This window comes from Theropithecus gelada, chromosome 1 (assembly GCF_003255815.1).
Source record: "Theropithecus gelada isolate Dixy chromosome 1, Tgel_1.0, whole genome shotgun sequence".
In the NCBI taxonomy this organism is placed as follows: domain Eukaryota; kingdom Metazoa; phylum Chordata; class Mammalia; order Primates; family Cercopithecidae; genus Theropithecus; species Theropithecus gelada.
Window position 1 is genome coordinate 64,409,369 of NC_037668.1, and position 14,616 is coordinate 64,423,984.

At 46.7% G+C, this 14,616-nt stretch overlaps 1 pseudogene across 2 annotated transcripts; it reads right to left on the reverse strand.

Annotated features, from left to right (window-relative positions):
* Window positions 1-1,846: 1,846 nt before the first annotated feature.
* LOC112630782 lies at window positions 1,847-10,882 on the reverse strand (annotated as a pseudogene). 2 transcript variants are annotated; one of them, XR_003120938.1, is made up of 2 exons: window positions 10,145-10,882; window positions 1,847-1,858 (listed from the first exon to the last, which is right to left on the reverse strand). The product of XR_003120938.1 is annotated as a peptidyl-prolyl cis-trans isomerase A pseudogene, transcript variant X2 (transcript). The 2 variants fall into 2 exon arrangements; XR_003120937.1 differs by lacking the exon at window positions 1,847-1,858 and having other exon boundaries at window positions 10,134-10,882.
* Window positions 10,883-14,616: the final 3,734 nt, after the last annotated feature.

Below are 14,616 nucleotides of genomic sequence, written 5' to 3' on the forward strand. Positions count from 1 at the left end.
TGTTCCCTCTGCCAGAAACACTCTTGTTCCACCCTCTGCATCTCTGAAGGAACATTCCATGCCCTTCCAAACCATCTCAACACATCACTCCTTGTTCTTTCCTTCTGAACATCTGCACCTATTAGCATGTTTGTGTGAACATGCACTCACAGAGAGACAGGTTATTTGACTAATGTCTTCATTTCCTACCAGACCCTAAGCCTTACTCACCATTTTATCCCTGGCCATTCACATGGTGGCCAGCCAGCCACACAGTTGTGAACTTAATCCTCTGTTGAGACCAACAGAGGATTAAGGGACCAACTTCACCAGGCCCTTGTTCTTCTTGGCAGCTCCATTTCCTTCCTCTAGCCCAGGGGTTCTCAATCCTGGCTGTTCGCTTGGATTACCCAGGGGAGTTTTAAAAAATGCCCATGAGCAGGCTCCAATCAGACAACTGAATTTCTGGGGTTGGGACCTGTGCAAGGGTAATGTAAAGGCTGCTCAGGTGTCTGATGTGCCGCCGGGGTTGAGAACTTCCCCTCCAGTCTCATTTCCATCCTCTCCAAACCACTGCAGAGTGGGAAGGATTGATTATCCCAGCTTTTCCTCTCATCCTGCTCAACTCAATCCATCCTCATTTATTCTGAGCACCTACAATGTGTCATGTCCTGTGCAAGTCCCCTAGAGCACAAAGACCTAAGACACCATTCCCAGAGACAGTGTGTCCCTCTTTGGTGTTTTCTTAAGAGCACGTAAATACCAGCTACTATCAAGAAACAAAGTCAAGCAAAGAAAGCAGCAATACATTTCTGAGCTAGCAGAAGGAGTGGAAGTTTCCAGCTCACAGTCATTGCTGAGGACACCTCTGAATGTTGCTATGACATCTCTTGGCCTGAGGCTTCCCCAGCACCTTGTCCCTGCCTTACTTTTGCCCACGGTAAGGGGCTTCTCCAATGTTCTTTTTGGGTAAGTCCCATTTGGGTAAGACAGAAAACCCTAGGGGGTGGCTTCAGATTTTCGGAAGGTTAGGGTAATACACATTTGCGACTCTAGCCTGGTTCTGCCTCAGGAGGCTTCCATCTCATGCAGAAAACCCATAGGGTGGCTCCAAGTTTCTTCATGGCAAGGACTGGGGTAACAACCTGTTTGGAAGCAGTTTGAGGTAGGGCCAGGGGATTTGTGTTGCAGCTACATTTTTATGAAAAGCACACAATTTTAACTTAGGTTGTATTAAAGATGACTATTTATAATTCACATGAGGCAGAAAACATCACTTGTCCCTATTGGAGAATATTTCTATTATTATTTTACAGTAGTTCTGGGGGTGAAGATTTTGGTGGGTCAAAGCTATCTCTTGGCACTGTCTCTAAAGTGAGTTCTCCAATCTTCCTGGGAAATGCTGTGTTTATTCTGTGAGCTTAAACTGAGAGCAAAGCTCACATCCTTTAAATCATGGGCATAGCATTGGCAGGTGGAGCAAGGTGACAAGAGATTTGACCTCAGTTTCCACTGCGACTTACTATGGGACATAAGAAAAGTAAGCACCTCAGTTTCTTCTTCTATCAAATGGGGTTAGTAACTAAAACCTACCTCTTTGGGTTTTGGGAGACCCAATGAGATGATACGTGTACAGACATACCTCGGAGATATTGTGAGTTCAGTTCCAGACTACTGCAATAAAGCAAATATTGCAACAAAGCAATTCACATGAATTTTTTGGTTTTCCAGTGCACACAAAACTTATGTTTACACTATACTGTAGTCTATCAAGTGTGCAATAGCGTTATGTCTAAAAACAATGGATATACCTTAATTTAAAACAACTTTATTGCTAAAAAAATGCTAGCAATCACCTGAGCCTTCAGCAAGTTGTAATCTTTTTGCTGGTGGAGTAGAGGGTCTTGCCTTGATGTTTGTGGCTGCTGACTCATCAGGGAAGTGGTTACTGAAGGCTGTGGTGACTGTGGCAATTTCTTAAAGTAAGACAACAGGAAAGTTTGCTGCATCCAGTGACCCTTCCTTTCATGAAAGATTTCTCTGTAGGATACGATGCTATTTGATGGCATTTTACCCACAGTAGAACTTCTTTCAAAATTAGACTCAGTCCTCTCAAACCCTACTGCTGCTTGATCAACTTAGTTTATGTGATATTCTAAATCCGCTGTCGTCATTTCAACAGTGTTCACAGCATCTTCACCAGGAGTAGATTCTATCTTAAGAAACCACTTTCTTTGCTCATCCATAAGAAGCAACTCCTCATCTGTTAAAGTTTTATCATGAGATTGCAGTAATTCAGTCACATCTTCAGGCTCCACTTCTAATTCTAGTTCTCTTGCTATTTCCACCACATCTGCAGTTACTTCCTGTACACAAGTCTTGAGCCCCTAAAAATCATCGCTGAGGACTGGAACCAACTTCTTCCAAATTCTTGTACATGTTGATATTTTGACCTTCTCCCATGAATCATGAATGTTCTTAATGGCATCTAGAATAATGAATCCTTTCCAGAAGGTTTTCAATTTTCTTTGCCCAGATCCACCAGAGGAGTCACTATCTATGGTAGCTCTAGCCTTACAAAATGTACTTTTTAAATTATAAGACTTGAAAGTCAAAATTATTCCTCGATCCATAGGCTGCAGATTGGATGTTGTGTTAGCAGGCATAAAAACATTAATCTTCTTGTACATCTCCATCAGAGCTTTTGAGTGACCAGGTGCACTGTCAATAAGCAGTAATATGTTGAAAGGAATCTTTATTTTCCCAGAGCAGTGGTTCTTAACAGTGGCCTTAAAATAGCTAGTAAACCGTGCTGTAAGCAGATATGCTGTCATTCAAGCTTTGTTGTTCCATTTATAGAGCACAGGCAGAGAAGATTTAGCACAAGTCTTAAGAATCCTAGGATTTTCAGAATGGTAAATGAGCATTGGCTTCAACTTAAAGTCACCAGCTGCACTGGCCCCTAACCAGTTTGTCCTTTGAAGCTTGGAAGCCAGGCATGGACTTCTCCTCTCTAGCTATGAAAGCTAGATGGCGTCTTCTTCCAATAGAAGGCTATTTCAACTGCATTGAAAATCTGGTAGCCACCTTTATCAATGATCTTAGCCAGAGCTCCTGGAGAACTTGCTGCAGCTTCTACATCAGCACTTGCTGCTTCACCTTGGCTTTTATGTATGGCCATGGCTTCTTTCATTAAGCTTCACGAACCAACCTCTCCTAGCTTCAAATTTTTCTTCTGCAGTTGCCTCACCTCTCTCAGCCTTCATAGTATTGAAGAGAGTTAGGGCCCAAGGGGAGGGAGGGAGATGGGAGAACGTCTGGTCAGTGGAGTAGTCAAAACACACACGTTTATCAATTAGGTTTGCCATTTTTTATGGGTATGGTTTCTGGCACCCCAAGACAATTACTATAGTGACATCCAAGATCACTAATCCCGGATCACCATAACACGTATAATAATAATGAAAACATTTGAAATATTTAGGGGGCACAAACCCCATCATGAAGGCAGAATTGCAGAGGGACTTCAGAGCCAGACTATCACTTGCCTAGTTCTTAAACTCTCTGGGCCTCAGTTTCCTCATCTGTAACATGGGGATAATTGTAGTACCTTAACATGTAAGGTTGTTGCAAGGCTTGAAATGGTGCCTGGCACGTACTAAGTGCTGAATATATGTTAGTTATAGTTAATACCGAGCCTGAGTCCTCATGGGAGCAGTGTAGAACTTCCCATCTCCTCCCCCACATTCCCCCACAAGAGACTGGGCACTCTAGAAGAAAGGGACTATGGCTTGTTCATGTTTGCATTCCAATGCCCATCGCAGGACCTGCCACACAGGTGCCCAGAAAATACCACTAAGCCCCAAGACAGTCTTACGGGATTGGGATTGTGAGTTCTACTTTACAGAGAAGGAAACTGAGGCTCACGGAGGAGCAGAGACTTGTCCTAAGCCATATGGGGTTGCCAGTGAAGGATCTGGGTTTGACTCCAAGTCTCTGGCTCTTTCTCCTCTACCAGGGGGGTGATCCAGGCCTTTCCAGTTTGGTGGCCAGTCCCACCCAGCTCTGAAGCCCCTACCCGGCATGACAGCTCCCTGCTCCCCACGTGGGGAAATGGGCTTGGCAGAGCCACCCCTACTTGCGGGCCCAGCATGGCAGCTCCATAGCAACCTGAGAATGCAGCAGTGGGGTGGGGAGCTTACCCCGGGGGAGAGGGATAAGATGGGGGAGGTCCGCAAACAGGATCTAGAACAATTCCCATAGCCCGAAGAGTTCCCTCATGCTGGGACTTTGTAATCAACCTCTCCCCATCCCCAACCCTTGATCTGTTCTCTGGCTCTATAGTTTTTCCTTTCTCAGAATGTTGTACAAACAAAATCAACAGCTTAGAATCTTTTGAGCCTGGCTTCTTTCACTTGACATAATGCATTTGAAAGTCATCCATGGTGTTGTGTGTATCAATAGTTTACTCTTGTTTATGGCTGAGTAGTACTCCATTGTATGGCTGTACCACATTTTCATTATCCATTCACCTGTTTAAAGGATATTTGGTTATGGAAAAAGAATATTTTAAAAAAAGGACATTTGAGGTGTTTCCAGTTTTTTGTAATTTTGAAAATTTATGTAATTTATGTAATTATGTGCTTCTATCAACATCTGTGCACAGGTTTTTGTGTGAATGTAAGTTTTCATTTCTCTGGGAAATAAATACCTGCGAGTGAGATTGCTGGGTCATGTCACAAGCATTTTGAGAAACTAACAGACTGTTTTTTAGGATAACTGTACCATTTTGCACTTCTACCAGCAATGTATGAAAATTCTAGTTGTTCCACATCCTGTCTAGCACTCAGTAATTGGCAGTATTTTTTTTTTTTTTTTACCTTTGCCATTCTAAATAAGATGCGCAACCCAAGCATGGAATTGTGACAAAAAATCTTAATAAATGGTGTCAGTGGCTACAGAAATCAGAATAAGGCTTGCTAGAGTGAACTGGAGCAAACAATTACATCTCAGACACTAGAAAGGTGGTGGAGGTGTGGGAGGAGGATGCCCTGGAGTGATGGAAGGAACTGGGTTGTTTAAGACAAATTCAAGGGGGACCTGGGATTGTGGAGTGACTCTCCGGGGTCAGGGCTGCAAAGCCTTCAGACTATCAAACTGCATCATCCCTCCATTGCACCAAGGTGGAGACCAAGGTCTGATTGTCAGGGAAAGGTCTGCCTAGTCACAGGAAGTACATTGGCTTCTTAATAAATTTGTGAATGACAAAGTGGGGATTGTCTTCAGGCTTCCCCTGGGGCTGGGGTATGGCGCGGTGCTCGCCTGGAGGTGGCAGGTGCACTGATTGACCTCTCCTGGGTCATTTGGACAGCGGGCTTCTTCGTGAGGGACACAGCACAGAAACAGCTCCTTGTGGCATTGCCTGGCCCAGAGGGACCCCTGTGCCCACTCCAAGAAGGAGGACAGGCTGTGGGACTGGGAGGGTGGGAACTGGGGAGTGTCACAGGGTTGTCTGCTCCGGAGGTATTAATTGTCCCCATTGCATGAAAATCTGGTCATTTCCCTTCTTCTTTGTGACCGTCGAGTCTCTGAAGGCATGACATCCTCATTAAGGCCACCAGGCCTGCCCCACAGGGGACAGACAGCACTGACTAGGAAAGAATCCAGCGTGTACTCCCCAAGGCCTGGAGCTGCCCAGCCCTCACTCCACTCACCCCTCTTGCCTCTGATGTTCAACAGGGAAAGGCCCCAGGGAGGCAGGGTTAAGTGGATGGACTATGGCTGGATTCTGGGGGTGAAGGAGGGAGGGACCCATGATTACCTAATGTATCTGAGCCAGGCTGTGATTTGGCCCCAACCTCAGCTCCTGCAGTGGGTTGGGGAGCCCTTTGACTTTTGTATCTCACACGAGGAAGGAGGGGAAGCAGAGAAAACCCCTATTCAAGAAGCTCATGGCCATATACATTGCTCAAGGGGGTGGCCTGTGCCAGTGATTGTAGCGGCAATGGCCATCTGCCTGTCTCTAAATCTCACTCCACTGCCCTGCCACCGTACCTGGAATTCTACCACTGGGGTCAGGCCTTTGATTAAAGCTGTAACTCTGGAAGAGCCCTGTGAAAATGTATCCACATTACTTAGAGAGGGCAGGCATTGTTTTGTGTTGCCTGATTAAATTAACTGCTGCCACTTAGAGAGTGCCTACTGCAGGGCTCTGAGGGGCTGAAACATGAAGGGGGTAACTTGTGATGAGTGAGTGGGGGAATGGAAGAAGAGAGATTGGTGTGAGCAAAAGGCATGGCCTGATCACGGTGGGCAGCATGTGCTGGGGGCAGAGGTGGCCCAAGTTGGGGGGAATAAGTGGGGAGGGTGGTAGGAGAGGCAGACTGACCACAGGGCATTGAAGGACAGGGGTGTGGGGCAGAGGAAGGTGGTGTGGGATGGGTCTGAAGCCTCCTCTTTGTCTGGTGTTTTCTGAATGACTGATACTTTGAGAACACTTTGTGCTCCTGAGACCTTTAGACGCTGCCATGGAGCTGCTCTTTGGGGCATACGGGAGCATCCTTTAGGATTGTGGCTCTTCCTCCATTACCTTCTTTCAAAGCGGACTTTGGCTTCTGGAGCTTGTGACCAAGGAAGAGGGCTCCTACCTTTTTCTACACTGGCAACATCAAAGGTGACAGTGCCACCTCCTCCAAGTTAGCGCATTTGGGGCTGAGGAGATACATTGTAGTACAGACAACAACCATAGTGATGACAATGACAACATCTTGACAATGTCTTCATCAAATGCCATTGTTGAGTGTTTACTTCCCACCAGGTGCTGTGTAAGCAGTTCACGCACATTTCATGTAATGCTCACAAGGACCCTATTGTCACCCCAATTTATGGAGCAGGAGATGGAGGTACAACTTGCCCAGGAGCATGTGGTGAGTACAGAGAACAGCTGGAATCCAGATGCAGACCTGACTGCAAAGTGAATGCTTTTGACCGCCACTCAAGGTCAAATGGAACCGAAATGGTCACGCCTTTAATTCAGGTGGACAGGGGAGTATGACATGAGGAGTTCCTAGAATTCTAGGTCTGTGCTGGATGGGGAATAGGGGACCTGGGACCAGACCCTGCCCCAGAGAATCCCAGTCCGTATGGGGGAGATGGGATGGCACTCAAGGGAGATGGAGACAGCCCTCTCTGCTGAGCAGCACCTACCCTCAGTTGGGCATTCACAATGGGATTTCCCTGTCTTGTCCCCATCGAAGTTTATCCAAGGAGTACATGACTGTAAATTTTTCCAACTCCGCAGCCACCCGGCCCTGGCCCCAGCCTCGGCCAGTGGATGCTGCTGAGCAGACAACAGATTTGTCACTGGGCAAGTCCCTGAGCCAGCACAGCTGTCAATGGGGAGGAGTGGCTCTGCACGGTGGCCATGGCAAGTTTACCCTTGAGCGTGACAGGTGCAGACAGAGACCTCAGAATTTGTGGCTCTTCCCTCTGAGTGATGGATAGATCTAGCTCCTGAGCCTGGGCTCCAGCACTTGCTGTCAGAGATGAGTCCTGCTCAGCGGGGTGAGGAGTGAAGCAGAGGGCAGAATGTGCCTCTGAACAACTTTGGGACCACTTTCTTGGTGGGCAGGGCTGGGCGTGAGTGCAGTGACCTTGGCCAGGATGGAAGAAGGGAGCTTGAAGGTTGTGTGCTTGATGTGTGCTGCTTCCGGCTGCCCCCTGACAGTTGGCACCCTGTCCCTGCACAGCAAACAACAGCAGGGCACAACTCTTGCTTTCTTTCTCTCTTGCTCTCTTGCTTTCTTCCAATGATCCATCCAGCTGACAAATATTTATGGAACATGCACTCTTTGCAGGCACTGTGCTAGGTTCTGGGAAAAGAGTAGGAACAAGATACCCAATCTCCCTGTCTTAGAGTCACATGGGGGCAGAAACCAACAAACACCTTAACAGATGAGAGACACCTCAGGGAATTGCGAGGTCTATGCAGAGAATTTGGAGTGGTGAGAGAGAGTGACCAAGCAGCCACTTTATGTGACCAGGAAGGTATCTTTTAGGAAGTGACACTGAGGGATAACAGAGTGCCAGCCATGTGTGGCTTCAGGGAAAAGTCCAGTAGGCAGAGGGAACAGCTGATGCGAAGGGCTGAAGGCAGGAATAAGCTCAGAGGTTTCCAATTTGAGAACAAAGGCATTTTGGCTAGAGTGGATCACGTGCTGGGGACATGGCACAGGATAGAAGGCCAAGGCTACTTCTTCACAGGGCCTAAGTCAGCACGAGGAGCTTGAGTTTTATCCTGACTACTGGGAGATGGGCAGCTATTGGCTATGGGGGATTTAAAGTAGGGGAGAGGCATGATTTGATTTATGTTTTGAAATGATCACTCTGGTTTCATTAAAGCAGATGCCACTAGCAAAATTCAAACTTGCTGGAGTTCTCCAGCTGCCAACACACACGGCCTGCCCAGAATATCCAATGCTATTTGTCCTGGTGCCATTCTGACCATATAGAATGCACTGTGTCTAAAATGATTTTAAATACATAAAGTTTTGTATTAATGTCATTATACACAGACACATATCTCATGAGTATTTCTTTATGAGACAGGTGGACAAGGACCAATCTTATCCAAGCAAGATACAGAGCCTTGAGTGAAACTGGCACCATTACGAACCATCCTGAGTCCATCAGTTACAAAAACTGCTCCTAATAAATTGAGTAAAGTAGGGAAGTTAAATGCAAGAGCCTTAGAAGCGTGGGCTCATTGGCTCAAAGGGATATTAACAGATTGGCATTTGAGTGTTGATGTTTGTCGAGCTTTGGGCAGCATCGTAATTCAACACATGGTTTGGTATGACAATGCTTAGTGTGATATGTTGAATCTGAGATGAGCATGTCATATATAAAAGAGAGAAGAGCTAGCCCAGAGCTTAGAAAGGAAAAGGAGAATAAAAATTGAGAAATGTGTATTAGAGCATAATAGGAAGGAATTTCAGTGTCCTGGAATTGCATTGGAAAGAATAGCATGAATTTAGGATGTTAGCATTCTGCTTAATCCCCCAAATAAACCAGGCTCCCTCTGGACTGATGCATGGGGTCCTGGTGGTGTCATGATGTAACTGTGTAGTCCCACTGACCATGGATTAGTTCTTTAAGTCACTTGGTATTCCAAGGAATCAAGGGCTTCCTGAAGGATAGATAAGGTGTGCTGGATCTTGGAGAGGAGATGTCCTGGTTTTGGAAGGCGGTGATGCTTTTTTTTTTTTTTTTTTTTTTTTTTCGGTGACGTAGTCTTGCTCCGTTGCCCAGGCTGGAGTGCAGTGGTGTGATCTCGGCTTACTGCAAGCTCTGTCTCCCGGGTTCACGCTATTCTCCTGCTTCAGCCTCCCAAGTAGCTGGGACAAGGAAGGCAGTGATGCTTTTAAAGATGCCTATAGGAAAATTGGAATGAGCACAGTGGCCAGCCCAAAGAGACTCCTTCTTACCCCCTGTTAGTATGCCCAAGCAGGAACAATCTGAGCATAAAAGTCAGTAATTATGGGCAAATGGCACAAACCAAGTCTATAAACGAGCCTGAGTCCATAAGCCTATTGAAAAATGAAAGCTAACGTGAAGTGTGCCAGAAGAAGTTGGAAGGCACCCCATCAGTTTTTCCGTATGGTTTACTGAGAGATATTGATTAAGTCACGTGGCTAGAGGCTCACACCTAAATTGTGGCTAGCACCTAGGTCTCCGATCCAAATTTTTGTCAACTTGTTCCAATAATTGCTTAAGAGATTAAAAGGCAGAATTGTGCTGTTCCTTACGATGTTTATTTGGTTGTGCCCAGTGTTGGATGTTTGTAAAAAGCCAGGGTGGAATGCAGTGATCTGCAAGGCTTATTTCAAACACTTAGCAAGCACCGGTATACAGACCCACAAGACCCAGATTTTGTCGTTATAAACCTTTTCATGGCACATCCACATTGTCCTTCACCCAAGTGACTTTGTCACCAGGGAACAGGTACATAGCACATCCAAAAGAAATCAAGATGCCTTGAGTAAAGGTGAACAGGATGGTCTTATTGTCCTGAAGCCAGGACATCTGACACTCCAGGGTCATATTTAGGGTCATGTACCAACAGGTACATGAGTACACATGTGGTTTTTTTTTTTTTTTTTGTTACTTAGTTTTTATTTCATAATCATAAACTTAACTCTGCAATCCAGCTAGGCATGGGAGAGAACAAGGAAAACATGGAACCCAAAGGGAACTGCAGCAAGAGCACAAAGATTCTAGGATACTGCGAGCAAATGGGGTGGAGGGGTGCTCTCCTGAGCTACAGAAGGAATGGTCTGGTGGTTAAGATAAAACACAAGTCAAACTTATTCGAGTTGTCCACAGTCAGCAATGGTGATCTTCTTGCTGGTCTTGCCATTCCTGGACCCAAAGCGCTCCATGGCCTCCACAATATTCATGCCTTCTTTCACTTTGCCAAAGACCACATGCTTGCCATCCAACCACTCAGTCTTGGCAGTGCAGATGAAAAACTGGGAACCATTTGTGTTGGGTCCAGCATTTGCCATGGACAAGATTCCAGGACCTGTATGCTTTAGGATGAAGTTCTCATCTTCAAATTTCTCCCCATAGATGGACTTGCCACCAGTGCCATTATGGCGTGTAAAGTCACCACCCTGACACATAAACCCTGGAATAATTCTGTGAAAGCAGGAACCCTTATAACCAAATCCTTTCTCTCCAGTGCTCAGAGCACGAAAATTTTCTGCTGTCTTTGGAACCTTGTCTGCAAACAGCTCGAAGGAGACGCGGCCCAAAGGCTTGCCGTCGACGGCAATGTCGAAGAACACGGTAGGGTTGACCATGGCTAGTAGTACAGGACTTTCCTCGGCGGCAGCGTCTGCAAAGCGCACATGTGGTTTTTTGAACTTTATAGGTTAAAAAAATGAATTATTGTAAAATTTAAAATGAGAAAGATTTTACACATAATCCTGATTTTTCCATTTCTCTCTTTATTTATTTATTTTTTTTTGAGACGGAGTCTCGCTCTGTTGCCCAGGCTGGAGTGCAGTGGTGCGATCTCCATTCACTGCAAGCTCTGCCTCCCAGTTCACGCCATTCTCCTGCCCCAGCCTCCTGAGTAGCTGGGACTACAGGCGCCCACCAACACGCCCGGCTAATTTTTTGTATTTTTAGTAGAGATGGGGTTTCACTGTGTTAGCCAGGATGGTTTCGATCTCCTGACTTCATGATCCGCCCGCCTCGGCCTCCCAAAGTGCCGGGATTATAGGCGTGAGCCACCACCCCCGGCCAATTTTTCCGTTTCTTTTGAAAAATTGAAAGATCTTCACAGGAGGCTGGAGTTGAGTAGGGACCTCCCTCTGGACCGAGGTTGCTACTCCAGTTAACCCCAGTCACCACCACTCCCAATCGTCTTCTATGTAGATTATCTTCTTGAACTCTGTAGATATTTGAGTGTTTGACTTCTGCTAGGGCCCATTATTGCTGCTTTATGGCTAAGGAAACTGAGGCTTTAGAGGGCTCAAGTAAATTGCCTGATGTCACAGGCTCTGGGAGGAACTACTAGCTGGCTGACCTGTCATGCATCCTCGTCTTCCTCATTACCGACAGAAATCTATTAACTTTTTCTTTTTGAGACACAGCCTCTCTTCTTATGTTCCCCAGGCTGGCCTTGAGCTCCCAGGTTCAAGCGATCCTCCTGCCTCAACCTCCTAAGTAGCTGAGACTACAGGTTCACACCACAGTGCCCAGCTCACAGCCCAATGTGGCCTGGTGATTAAGTTCTGGCCAATGACATGTAAGCAGCATTATAAGAACCATTCGAAAAAGCATCCTGGCCAGGTGTGGTGGCTGATGCCTGTAATCCCAACACTTTGGGAGGCCAAGGCAGGCGGATCACTTGAGGTCAGGAGTTGAAGACCAGCCTGGCCAATATGGTGAAACCCCATCTCTACTAAAAACACAAAAAATTAGTCGGTCATGGTGGTGGATGCCTGTAATCCCAGCTACTTGGAAGGCTGAGGGATGAGAAACACTTGAACTCGGGAGGCGGAGGTTGCAGTGAGCTGAGATCGCACCACTGTACTCCAGCCTGGGCGACAGAACTAGACTCCATCTCAAAAACAAACAAACAAACAAACAAACAAAAAAATCTTAAGTTGGAAGGAGATGTATTCTTTCCCCTTTTGTCTTCATTCCTCATGCCTGGAATGCTGATATAATTAATGACTGGGGCCCTGTCAGCTGCATTGGGCCATGAAGAGACTCTGAGAATGAAAGCTGTGAATTTCAGAGAAGAAAGACAGGAACTGGATTTTCTGATGAATGCGTAGATCCACCACACCAGTACTGACCTATGTGTTTCATGATAGCTAATAAACCATGTGTATTTTAAGTCTCGCTTACTGTAACTAATACAGTGTTAAGGCCAGGATTCACGCTCAGTCTGCCGGACACCAGTGCCCGGGCTCTTAGGTGCTGCAGTAGTAGCCAATCACAGACATTCCCTATTGCCTGAAGCTGGCCTAACCAACCTCCTTCTTGCCTACTGGCATTGGAGGAGCAATTGAACCACATGCTTTGTCTGGCTAATGGCAAGTGGCAGTCTTCCAGTTCTACAGAAACCACAAAACTGACCCAAACAAGGGTAGTTTGGGAGTTCCTTGGTTGGGAACTGCAGTTCCATATGTCACCTCACTATAAGAACAATAGCCTCTGAGCTTCCGTTCTGGGCTGCCCTCCAAGGCCAAATGACAGATAAACAATGACCAAAAGGGAGTGGGTTCTTCAGGGAGACCCCAACAGTCTGCTGAGGCTGTCACCAGCTGCTACCTTATTTTTACTAATGTGTAGTATGTTCCTGTAGTGATGAGTGTCCTTTTAGTTCAAAGTAATGGATCTCTCTTGCGTAAGTGGTTGGGGTTATTAATTTTGCTTTTGGCACAAGAAAAACCCACAGGAGGCCGGGCATGGTGGCTCATGCCTGTAACCCAAGCACTTTGGGAGGCCGAGGCAGGCAAATCATGAGGTTAGGAGTTCAAGACCAGCATGGTCAACATGGTGAAGCCCCGTCTCTACTAAAAATACAAAAATTACCAGATGTGGTGGCGGGCGCCTGTAATCCCAGCTACTTGGGAGGCTGTGGCAGGAGAATTGCTTGAACCCGGGTGGCAGAGGTTGCAGTGAGCCAAGATTGTGCCACTGCACTCAAACCTGGGTGAGTGCAAGACTCTGTCTCAAAAAGAAAAAAAAAGAAAAAAAGAAAAAACCCACATGATCAGACATCGAGATGTCTCTGGGGGCCATGAATGAAGACAGCCTTCTGGTTGGAAAATTTGCAAGGTTTATGCTCAAGTCTTTCCAGTCTTAAAACCAATGATGATGATACTAACATCACTTCCAGCCATGACACCATCTTCCTTCTTGCCTTCTCTTCTCCCAAGAATGATCTCAGCCCCTTCTCCCCATCACTTCCCCTCCCTTGGGCTCCTCACCTAAGTGGCATCTGCTTCCACCCCCACCACTCCCTGGAGGGCGCTCTGGCCAACATCACCACCCACCTCTGGGTGCTAACCCAATAACAATCTAATCAGCTGCCAGCACAGCCAGAATAAAAGCAGGCAGAAGAACGTGGAAAGACTAGACTGGCCGAGTCTTCTGGCCTCCATGTTTCTGCTGTGCTGGATGCTTCCTGCCCTCGAACATCGGACTCCAAGTTCTTCAGCTTTGGGACTCTCGGACCTTCCACGACAGACCAAAGGCTGCCCTCTTGGCTTCCCTACTTTTGGGGTTTTGGGACTTGGACTGGCTTCCTTACTCCTCAGCTTGCAGACGGTCTATTGTGGGATGTCACCTTGTGATCATGTGAGTCAATACTCTTTAATAAACTCCTCTTTATATATACATCTGTCCCTCTAGAGAGCCCTGACTAATACAGATTTTTTTTTTTTTTTTTTTTTTTTAGTTTTTTAAATGTGATTGGACCTCTCTGTGGAGTTTGGTGCTATTGCCACTCCCTCCTTGAATATTCTGCTCTTCCGACTTCCTGATAGTAGGATCTTTTGGTTTTCCCTCCTTATCTCAGGGCAGTTCTTTGGTCTGAAGCTCATCCACCCTTGTTCCTCATCTTGGTCCCCTCCCTGCCTCCCTCTCCTCCTTTCTCCTTCCCTTCCTTTCTCATCTCACTGTGCGCAAGGTCCCCAGGCTCTCTCTCCAGTTCCCTACATTTATCTTACACGCACGCAGCGGTGATGGCTGACTTAGGTCAGCTTCCTCAGAAACAGACTCTGAGATGGAGATTTGCTGGCAGAAAGCTAAGTGGGGAGCATTCATGAGAACGACACCTGACGGGGAGGAAGGGCCGGGACAGCAACGGCAGGATTACACTGAGACGTAGTTCAACCAAAGGCCTTGGCGATTGGCTGGGGGGACCCTGGACCTCGGGAGCTCCTTCAGGGATCTCCTGAATTGAGGCCAGAACTTAGCTATTGTGTCCCTGCAGCAGCCGGTCACTGGAGGTGAGCTGCCCCTAGGGAGGGGGCATCACCTTGGGTGTGGCTGCTTCCTTTTACCAAAGGGAATTCCTAAGACTGGCCCAGCTACAACTGACAGCAGCCGATG